This window comes from Pteropus medius, unplaced genomic scaffold (assembly GCF_902729225.1).
Source record: "Pteropus medius unplaced genomic scaffold, Ma_sr-lr_union100, whole genome shotgun sequence".
In the NCBI taxonomy this organism is placed as follows: Eukaryota; Metazoa; Chordata; class Mammalia; order Chiroptera; family Pteropodidae; genus Pteropus; species Pteropus medius.
This window is the reverse complement of record NW_024349798.1, coordinates 13,976,600-13,988,303: the sequence shown is the minus strand read 5'-3', so window position 1 is coordinate 13,988,303 and position 11,704 is coordinate 13,976,600. Positions and strand designations below refer to the sequence as shown.

Below are 11,704 nucleotides of genomic sequence, written 5' to 3'. Positions count from 1 at the left end.
AGAGAGAAGGGACGTTGTTGGGGTAAGAATGGAGTGTGAAAGAATAATTTATTGCACACTCAACAAATATTAATTGCCTAATAGGTGCTGAGCACTGTTTAAGGTGCTGGGAAAATGGATGGTTCCGGCCCTCATGAAGCTTACACTCTTTAAGGAATTGTCTTGGTAGATATATTCAGAGCTTCCTTCCTTCCCCTCCTTCCTTCCATCTTCCTACCCTCCCTCCTTCCTTCCATTTTTAATTCCTCCCCTCGTCTACTCATTTAATAAATACTCAAGCCAAACTGCATCCTAGCTGGCTACTTGTTAGCTATGGCAAACTTTGGCAAATTTCTTAACCTCTAATTCCCTCTTTTCTAAAATATAAACAAGAATAGGACACACCTGCACAATAAGCTCTATAGCTATGCGAGGGCCTGGCTCTGAGAAATAACCAGGAACCTGAATTCAAGAATAGTCCACACACAGCCTGTTAGCCTGGGAGGCCAAGGATGATGGATGAGGCTTTTGTCCAGGTCTGAATGGGCTGTGATCTCTACCCTGGCCATCTCAGAGTCCATCATGCACCTCTGAGATTGACAAGGTGGGTGGACCTCAGGGTGAGGCTTCATTCTGTACCAAGCTGGGCCTGGGGGAGCTGTCATCATCATCCACTGCTGTCTGCAGGCTGCTGGTGAGGCTCCTGGGGGCCTAGAAGCTGTCTACTTCCATGGAACATGTCTCTGGGCCCCACTCTGTATCCTGACTACACTGACATCCTTCTGTATCCTTTACATAATTTTATTTATTCCAGTGTTTACTGTTGGCATTTTCCCCTAAGTGGTCAGACTCACGGCTTGACAAGGAAATTCAGGGAGGTCACAAGTCAAGAGCTTAGTGAAGTGCCTGGCCAAGAGCTAGAGCTAACATGTTGCATATCCTTGTCAATGAGCACTTGCTACGTGCCAGATGCTGGGGATAATGCATGCATGCGCGTATGCACACACACACGCACGTGATGCAAAGGTCGGTGCATGCAAAGAGACAGCCTTTGTTCCTGTGGCAGAAAAAGCAACCTCTCGCCCCTCTCGAGTCTTCTGTACCTTAAAGCAGAACTCATGTTCTCTGTCTTCCTTCCTTTTAAAACACAGGGAGGGTATTGTAAATGCCACTGATGTGTTCTTAATGTTAGAAACAAGCTATGGATAAGAACAGTAGCTTAATAATAGTTTTAGAACTGAATATAGTAAGTGCTATACTCTTTGAGAACACAGAAAGTGAAAATTGCAAATAGAAAAATAGAAAACGGATGCAAAAGTAAGACCCAGGTACTAATTTAATCATCTTTTATAAGGGGGAGTTAGTACATCTGACTCATGTCCATATGTTAAGACACGGAAGAATAGCCATAAAACTATCCACCAGAATTAATCAAAATTAATACTATTAACGTAAGCCACTTCCACAAATTAGAATGAAAGACAGAATGGAGGAGGAAAACTTGATTTTCATGTATATAGTGGATGTTATTTATAAACCGTGATAATCCCAAGCGTTCTTGTTGCCACTAATCTCTTAGTTATTCCATGTTTTTCACCAAAACTTTGAGAGTTGGCTTTCCCATGTCACCCGCCTCCATCCATAAAGAGGAGCGGCATGGAGATTTTGGCATTCCCCGGATCCGATGCTGAGGCGTCGCTGTTTTTGTCCGCTCACTTATGTGGGAGGACTGTACCTATTCCTTGTACCCAATATGCAGTGAGCCCCAAGTCTCTATGTCTGGGGCAGTGGCTTCCCCTACACTTCACACTCAGACACAGAACTTCCTGCTGCTCCTCTCAACCTGGGTAACCCTCAGACATCTCAAAGTCATCTGGTCCAATCCTGAGCTGATGCTTCTCCCACAAAACTAATCCTTGGAGTTCTTTTGAAAAACAAAAACAAAATAAACCAAAAAACATGGGGAGGGAGGGATTGCCTCCAAACACTCACATTTTAGTCTATCTGATTCCCAGGTAAACAGGAGAACGTTTCTTATCTGTAAAGTGGGGATGTTCTAGAACCTTCCTCTAAGGGCTCCTGTGAGAAGGGATTGTGCATGTGCATTTAGCACAGGGTCCATCCAGCCCATGCAGAAAGCTGCACACAGGGCAGCTGTTAATATTGCAGTCCATTTCATGGGGTGAGAAAGAAGGTCATGCATACAATGTCGTCATGAGAATAGGGGTTCTGAAAGCAGGAAGAGCAAGATCTGAACCCTAACTCACCTATTTAGTAGCTGGGAGGCCCTGAGCTTGCCTATCTGTGTTATCTGAGCTTCTCTGAGCCTCCGGCTCCTCATCTGCATAATGGGATTATCCCAGGACCAGCCTATGGAGTTAAGAGAGTAGGTGAAAGGTGCTTAGCTACTCCCAGAAGGTGGGATGTTGCTGCTTCTTAGAGTGGAGGAGGTTGTATCAGGCGCTGACAGGCAGTGTAGGGAATTCTCAGAAAAGCCGCCTCTTAACCTTCTGTTTTTTTTATTTTGCTTCTAAACTCTCAATGTTAATCTGTCAGAGCTCAATTTTTTAAATTAAAGTTCCTCTCGAAAGACTGCCTATAATTCCTCAGAAATGTCGCACTCTGTAGACAATGGACTTTTACATCACGTGACTCTGAAGATCCCAGGACAGAGGGATTATTATTTTCCTCACTCCATTTCTCTGTTCAACAAATAACAGAGAAGGAACTTGGGCTTTGGAGTCAGACTGTCCTGAATTTAATCCCAACTTCAGGGTCTTGTTTAAAACACACGATTATGATAACTACTTCTCTGGCAGTAGTGAAAATCAAATGAGTTATTATTATTATTATTATTATTATTGTACCTAATACTTTTATCCTGGCACACAGTAATAAGCCGTGAATGTTAGAGTCTCTGGCACCCTTCCCTTGAACACCTCTTCCTTTTCTCAGCTGCTTCCCCCAGACACTCACATAAACCTGAGCTCGGACTCCCGTCGGACCAAAACTTCACGGAGACGCTGGATTTTCGCCATCTCCAGCTCGATCTCCTCGGGCATCATGGTTGTCTCCGCCATGGAGATGATGTCCAGCTGATCTGTGTGGGAGAAATGAAACGTAGGTGTCAAGAATCCAGGGCCGCGCCGGTTCGCATTTCTCTCGTTCCAGGACAGACTTGATCCAGTGACCTTCACACAAGGCAAAGGCACACAGATCTCAGTCTGCACTGCAAGCGACTGTTTGTGAGATGGTCCTTTGGAGACTGGAAAGCACGTTTCCCATGGGAACCCTGTTGTGATGGCAAGAGGAGGCTCAGGTGGGCTCAGCAAAACCTGTTCAAGGTTATATATGTGGCCTTGACAGTCCCTGCTTGGTCCCCGGCTCCTGAGCTTCTGCTCCCCTGGACCGCAATCACTTTGCCCTGTCCCAGCCTCCAAGACCAAGTCCAACTTTAGGCAGCAGAAAGTTTTATAATAATGACTCTATAGTAGTACTACTGATTATTATCTTATAGGAATACCAAGTAATGTAATAGTAATATGAAATAATACAAGTGTGTTGTAGAAAATCCAGATAATACAGAGAGGCAAAAAAGGACAAAAGGTCACCCATGACCACACTGCTCAGAGGGAACCACTATACACATTTTGATGGGCACTCTTCTGGTCTTATATTTGTAGATAGAGTTATATATGTTGCCGTGCATATAAAACCATATATTAAAAAGCTATATAGATTACTACACATACATTATCATATATATATAAAGACACATATTTTTGAACATATGTATGTATATATGCATGTGTTTTCGTTCGCTTGGGCCACCATAACAAAATACCAGAGGCTCGGCGGCTTAAACAACAGACATTTATTTTCTCACAGTTCTGGAGGCTGAAAGGCCCAGATAAAATCGGACAGAGTCAGTTTCTGGTGAGAGCTCTCTTCCTGGCTTGTTGACAGCAAACTTCTTGCCCTGTGCTCGCATGGCCCCTTCTTCATACACACACCCCCCACACACACAGGGAGAGAGAGAGAGGGCGAGAGAGGTAGGAAGGGAGGGAGGGGAAGAGAGAGAGAGATTGAGAGAGAGTAAGCACGCAAGCAAGCTAGCTCTCTAATATCTCTTCTCATATGAACACTAATTCTATAAAGTCTCACCCTTAGGATCTCATTTAACCTCAGTTACTTCCTTAAAGTCCCTATTTCCAGGCATACAGGGTGTTAGGGCTTTAACATATACATTTGGGAGGAACATAAACATGCAGTCCGTAACACTATGCATGTATGTCTATATTTGTGTGTGTACATATTACCACATATGTTCTATTAACATTTTGGTGTACATTCTTCATATATATATAAATTTATGTAATTATATGTTATATATGTGGTGTGCATATATAGGGTAATACATATGTTTATTATACACATATATGCACATATGCAAGTATTTTTAATTGAATATATTTGACATAACATTGTAAATTTATGCATTCCCATGTTTATTACAGCATTATTCATGATAGCCAAAATATGGAAACAACCTAAAAGCACATGAGTGCATGAATGGATTTTTAAAGTGTGATATACACACACACACACACACACACACACATATATGTATATACATATATATGTATACACACATATAAACATATATACATATATGTATACATATACACACACATGTATACACATATATGTATACACACATATATACATGCATATGTATGTATGTATATTGTGTGTATACATATATATGTATATGTGTATACATATACACACACATATATGTATACACATATACATGTGTGTATACATATATCTATATGTATACACACACACACACACACACACACAATGGAATATTATTCAGCCATGAGAAGGGAGGATATCCTGCCATTTGTGACAACATGGATAGACCTTGATCACATTATACTAAATCAGACGAAGAAAGACAAGTCCTGTATGATCTCACTTATATGTGGATTCAAAAAAAAGTCAATCTCATAAAAAACAGAGATGGTTACCAGGGGAGGGGTTGCAGGTAAAACTGATGTTGTTTAAGGGTACAAACTTGCAACAAGTAGTGAATACACACAGGTACTTTTTAAGGGTCTGAAAACATGGACGCCAAAACACAAGTAGCTAAAAAAGTTAATATATGCATAATCTGTGCATATATCTATACATGCACAGACACATATACAATTATATATATATATAAATTCACCATTATAGGTTTGGTTTTATGACAGAAACCCTACTGTATAAAGTTATACCCTACTGTATAAAGTTAGGGGGTCACACTTTATTACCTGCTCCTTTCGCTTAACAACAAACCATGAGCATTTTCACACGACCTTGGATGTTCTTCTCCGGCAGCAGTGTGAAAGGCTGTGTAGTTTTCTATTTGCGGCTGTACTATGATTCATTTCATCAGCCCCCCGACATTTAGATTGTTTTCCACTTCCCCCACGATGAACAGCTCTGGGATGAGCATTCTCAAAGCTCAATCTCTGCGTGCATTTAAATCTTTGGGCCGCATTTGCAGAGGGAATGCCTGGGCTGAAAAGGATGCGATATTTTAAGGCCTTTCCCAGGAGGAGAAGGAGACGCAGAGAAGGGGATGTTCTCGTTCTACTGTGAGGCCAACATCGCATCACCTACGTCTGCTAACTCTTTCCACGCCCAGCACCTCAGTTCTGCTACCTGGCATGTCTTTTTCTTTACTTCTAAGCCCATGGTTTGGAAAGCTGCCTTCTCTCTATCTGTCTTCCTTCTATGACTTGGAGCCCAGGCTCAGCACACCTGCTCAGGTACTGTGATTTGCAGACTTCCCTTAAGTCAGCTCTTCCCTGCTTGGATCTCAAAATAGTGCCCACTCCCAGGAGCCCACATGATGGTTTATTATTTGTGGGAAGCTCCTGACCCCGAGTTCTTCACTAGGAGTTGGATTTTTGGTAAATTGCCATACCCTTCAACAATCTCCAACCCCCTAACACATCCATTCCATAAGCCAAAATTACCTGCCACCTCTCCACCAATCAAAGGCCTGTCTTGAGGAAGGAGGGAAGGAAGGAGAAACAAGATTATAATATTAATATTAATTGAGCGTTACTGCGTGCTTGGCTCCAACCAGGCTAGAGGACTGACTTCAACGAGCACCAGCTCTGGGCATGAAGCCATAGAGGGTTGTGGTGACCTGGAGTTGGGAGGGAGGGAGTGTTTTAGAACCAAATGTCTGGGTTTAAGTGGTGGCTCTGCCCCTCGCTAGCTGTCCAGCCTTGGAGAATTAGCTAGTCTCTCGTGACTCAGTTTCCTTCTCTGTAATGCGAGGGTACTAAGAGACCCAGCCACCTGGGGCAGCTGTGAGGACTGAATTTAACCGAGGCACATCAGGCTCAATGCATGGTTACGACTGCCTGCATTACCACCACTGAGCCCTCTCTGCCACGCCATCTCTTTGTCCTCGCCACAAGCCAGCAGGATTGCGATATTCCCCTCTCTCTCTCTCTGTCTCTCTCTTTCTCTCTCTCTCTCTTGCAAATAAAGAAACAACAACTCAAAGCTGAGCCCATCTGTGCCTCCACAATGCACACTCTTTGTCTCAGATGCCTGCAGACGTTCTGAGTCTGACACCCCTGTTCACTCATATCTTAGAGTCAAGGGCAGTGTCTGAGTTTCCTGGGGCTGCGGTAACAAATCACCACAAACTGGGTGGCTTAAAACAACAGGAATTTCTTCTTTCACACTTCTGGAGGCCAGAAGTCCCAGATCGAGGTGTCGGCAGGGCTTCGCTCTCTTCAAAAGCTCTGGGGGAGCATCCTTCCATGCCTCTCCCAGATCCTGGTGGCTCTCAGCCATCCTCACCCTGTGGCAGCATTGCCCCAACCTCGGCCTCCTGTTTCACGTGGCCTTCTTCCCTGTGGCTCTGTTCTTTTCCATCTTGTTGGATTTAGGGCCAGCTCTAATCCAATATGATCTCATTCTGATCTTTATTTTAATTACCTCCGCAAAGACCCTATTTCCAAATGAGGTCATGTCCTGAGGTTCTGGGAGGATCCGAACTTTGGGAGAGCACGATTTAAGCTGCTACAGTGATGAATGGTCACAGGCTTGCAAACTCCCTGACCGCAATGTCAGACTCTCCGAGAATTTTAGTCCTTGGACATGGAGAACAGCCCTGGCTGGAAGCAGCAAAGGTCCCACGAAGCAGCCAGGAGATAGGGCCTGGTGACAATCAGCTTGGTCTGAGGCCAATCACCAGCTGTATGACCCTGAATAAGCCCCTTATCACTTAGCATCACTTTTTTGTTTGCAAAATGGAGTTCAATAGCTACCATGCGTTACACTGTGCTAAGGGCTTTATATGTGTTATCTCATTTAATCTCTCTGTTCTACAGATGATGAATCTGAGGCCGAGAGAAGGAAAACATCACATAACTGGAACGTCGCAGAGACAGAATTCAAACCCAGGTTTCTCTCTCTCTGCCCCCATCCCTGCCTCCTCTCCCAGACATTCTATAGCCTCGCGGTGAGGGTTAAACGCCTGTGTGGATGCAAAAGCTCATAGTTAATCACCCTGCACATATAAATGAGTTTCTCACATCGTGGTTTAGCTGGGCAACCTGATTTCCATGAGACAGATGCTGAAAATGGCAAAACACCCTAGGGCAAACCATGCGATAAAGAGAATTAATCATTCCCCATGGGTTGGCATGCTCCAGGTGCTAAGACGAATATTTAGCTTTGATTTTGGGCTGAGAAAGGACTGATATCCGCGTTGAAAAATCTTGCTCACAAAATCTGTCCTTACCCTTGGAGAAAAGAATGAAGCCTAGACCTCAGATCCGATATGAATTCCTTAGAATCCTTTCTTGTAGTGAGCGCTCTGTGCCAGGCACTGTGCTAGGCTCATTATAAGCCGCATCTCACTTAATCTTTACAACACCCGAGGTCAGGGGTTAGCACGCTACAGCCGTGAGCCAAATCCAGCTTCCCTGCCTAATTTTGTAAGTGAAGTTTTACTGGAACGCCGACCATGCTCATTCATTTATGGGTTATTTATGGCTGCTTTTGTACTATAGCAGCTGAATTGAGTAGACCATATGGTCCACAAAACCTCAAATATTTACTACCTGGCCCTTTACAGAAAAAGTTTGCCAACCCCCGCCCTAGATGGTAGATGCTATGATTTCTCCAGTTTAAAGGTGGACGGGCGGGGGGCAGGGGGAAGGTTTACCCAGTAACGATAATAGCTAACATTTATTGAGCATTTATCACATGCCAGGATTTCATTCTCAAAACAGCCCTGGGTGGTAAATACTGGTAGTAGCAACCCCGTTGGACAGATGAGCAAATTGAAGTTCAGGAAAAGGAGTAAGCGATGAGGTTGAGATTTAACACCAGATCTGTCCCACTCCAAAGCCCTCGTTGTCATCAATCATATTCATTCAAAAACTATCTCCCCACTCATGACATCCCATCATCATCTTACCAACAAAGAGAACGGAATATATTCTCTTGTAATAGATACATGGAGAGCAGAAGCTGTTCTCAAGCATTAGTGGGTATGGTGATTATCGGGGGAGCATGTCAAAAAGGTAGATTCTCTCTCTCTCCCCATGGGGACCTCTGTGCAGGATGCCTTCAGACCAGACTCTGAGAAACGTTGGCACGGGACGTGCATAAATGATTATTACGCACAGTGGGTTTCTTTTCAGTGTGAATTTGTGCGATAGAACTAGCTTGATGGGAACCTTCACAATACCATTTTCCAGCTGGAAGGCAGGCATCCACCAGCTGACAATGAACTTGTCTGTGAGGAGGACAAATCCTGGAAGGAGACAGACAGCATTTCAGGCTGGCTAGACAAGACAGTCTCTACGAGGTTTTACTGCATATTCTAGGCAGAGCCAGGCTGCTGTGTAGACTAAGGCACAGAAGTCCTTGGGGCTCCAACTGCCACTGCCGTCACTGAGCTTCCAGGAGCTGAGTCACCTCTGGGGGAAGAAGCAGCTAAATCCATCTTTTCATCCCCAAATGCCAGACTGGGAAGATGCACGCCTCATGAGCACCACAGCACCGGCAAACAAGAGCTGAGCACCGGGTATGACTGGAACATGCCGGCAGCATTAGTCACTTATCTCTAAAATTTAAAGCTACCCAGGGACAAGGGTGGTGGCAGTAGTGATGTAAATGAGGGCTGGCAATCTCCTAGAAACTTGTAATTTAAGTGAGAAGGATAAAGCTGCTGGGGACCAGAGATAAGTGAGCCTTCTCTGGTCTGTCTTTTCCAACCATGGATCACAGTAGGGATTTAAGCCCAGGGTCCCCTACGCAAACCCCTGCTTTTTTTTCCACTTCATAACTTTATACACCTTGTATACGCTCCAGATCTCACCCATATTAGGCATTTACTGTGAGCCGAGCACTGTCTCATACTCTGAAAATACCTCAGCAGGTAGGTATCATCAATATCACCCCTTATAGATGAAGTTCTGAGAGATCATAAGTGATTGGCCAAAATCACTCAACCAATGAGTGGCAGAGCTGGGGCTCAGACTCAAGGCTACACTATTCCAAAGCCCATGCTAGAGGTCAAAGGGCTACAGAACAGCATCTCCAGAACCTCAATCGCAGGAGCCACGTGTCAAGTGTTATGGACTGCATGTTGGTGTGCCCCCACCTCAAATCCCTATGTTGAAACACTATCCCCCAATGTGATGGATTTAGACGTGGGGCCTTGGAGAGGTAATTAGGGTTAGATGAGGTCATGAGGGTGGGGGTCCCCAAAAGGAAGAAGGGACTCAAGAGTTTGCTTCCTCTCTCTGCTCTCCACCATATAAGGACGCAACAAGAAAGGGGACATCTACAAACCAGGAAGAGGGTCCTCAACAAACACTGGATCTGCCAACACTTTGGTCTTGAACTTCTCAGCCTCCAGAACTGTGAGATATAAATGTCTGTTGTTTAAGCGTCTATGGTATTTTGTTACAGCCGGTTGACTTTAAAAAAAAAAAATCAAATAAACTTAAAGGAAATTTTATTTCATATCCATAAGTAATGAATCACTATCACTTGGCACAATTAGAAAACAGCCATAAAAATAAATTCTATTGAAACAAAGCGATGTTATCAAATTCTGGCTAAATACTATAGCCTGCTCAAGTCTCAGATTGAAGCCTAATTTTTCTTTCTTAACAAGGTAGATTAGCAAGTACTAGAAAGTTAGCAAGTCCTAGAGAGACACTAAAGACAAACCAAGTTGAGGCTTTCTTCTTTAATAATCATAAAGGTTGATAATTGGCTACCATTAATAAATCAAAGAACAACAAGTGTTGGCAAGGATGTGGAGAAAAGGGAACCCTCATATATTGTTGGTGGGACCGCAAATTGGTACAGTCACTATGGAGAACAGTCTGGAGGTTGCTCAAAAATTTAAAAATGGATATGCCTTTTGACCCAGCAATTGCACTTATGGGTATTTATCCAAAGAAAACCAAAATAACAATTCGTAAAGATCCATGCACCCCTATATTCATAGCAGCACAATTTACAATAGCCAAGATATGGAAGCAGCCTAAATGCCCACCGACAGACGACTAGATAAAGAAGTTACGGTTATATATACGATAGAATATTACTCAGCCATTAAAAAAAAAAAAATGAAATCCTACCATTCGCAACGCTGTGGATGGACCTAGAGGTTATTATGCTGGGTGAAATGAGTCAGACAGACAAAGATAAATACCATATGATTTCACTTATATGCGAAATCTAAGAAACAAAAAGAACAAACTAATCAAAAACAGACTCGCAAATATAGAGGACATTCTGGTGACGGCCAGAGGAGAGGGGGTTTGGGAGGCTAGGAGAATGGGGTGACAGGTTAAAGAAGTACAAATAAGTAGTTGATAGATGGTCACAGGGATGGGGAGCACAGCACAGGGAACGCAGTCAGCATTAATGTAATGGCTAGGTGGAGAGCCAGAGGAGAGAAAGAGCAATCGGGGGATTGTTTTATAAACTATATAAACGCCTAGTCAATGTACTGTATACTTGAAACTAATAAAATAAATTTTTTTAAAAAAAATGTTGATAATTGGAAAGAGAGAAAATGGAATTCTAGCCCTTTGGGTTGGAAAGGTCTTAGAGGTTCTTTAGGTTAGCCTCATATGCATGTGGGACAGGATGTGGAATGACATGACAGGATATAGGTCTGAGGTCCCTGGACAAACAGCAGTGGACCCAAACTCTTGAGTTCTCATTGCAAATGAAATGAGAACTCAGGCCGAAGGACAATTCTCGACCATTTGTTATGTTCTTCACCCAAAATTGAATCAGCCATTCTGAGTCATTATTTTGATCCAACTCATATCGCAGAGGCAATTAATCAAAGATGGACCTATTTGCTTCAGTCTCACAAACATTTATTAGGTATCCAGCATCCTTATGGAGAAAGGCCATAGTGGATGCCTTGGAGGATGTGGAGAACTGGGGACATCGGTGTTGGGAAGGATCACCTTCCACCTCATATGTCCATTTCTATTGTTTAAATTGTTTAATAAACTTTTATTTTGGAATAATCTTAGAGTCATAGAAAAGTTGCAAAGGTACTACAGAGATCTCCCATACACCCTTCACTTAGTTCCTACCATTGTTGACATCACAAAGATGCTGATGTTGGTGCTATACTATTAGTTATACCGTCTGA

General features: G+C 43.3%; 1 long non-coding RNA gene across 1 annotated transcript in view; it reads right to left on the bottom strand.

Annotated features, from left to right (window-relative positions):
* Positions 1 to 11,704, bottom strand: part of LOC120620430 (uncharacterized) — a 69,383-nt gene that overhangs the window by 25,559 nt on the left and 32,120 nt on the right. The window contains exon 2 of the long non-coding RNA XR_005657862.1: positions 2,956 to 3,079. This is a non-coding gene — a long non-coding RNA (uncharacterized LOC120620430). The remainder of the gene's footprint in view (positions 1 to 2,955; positions 3,080 to 11,704) is intronic.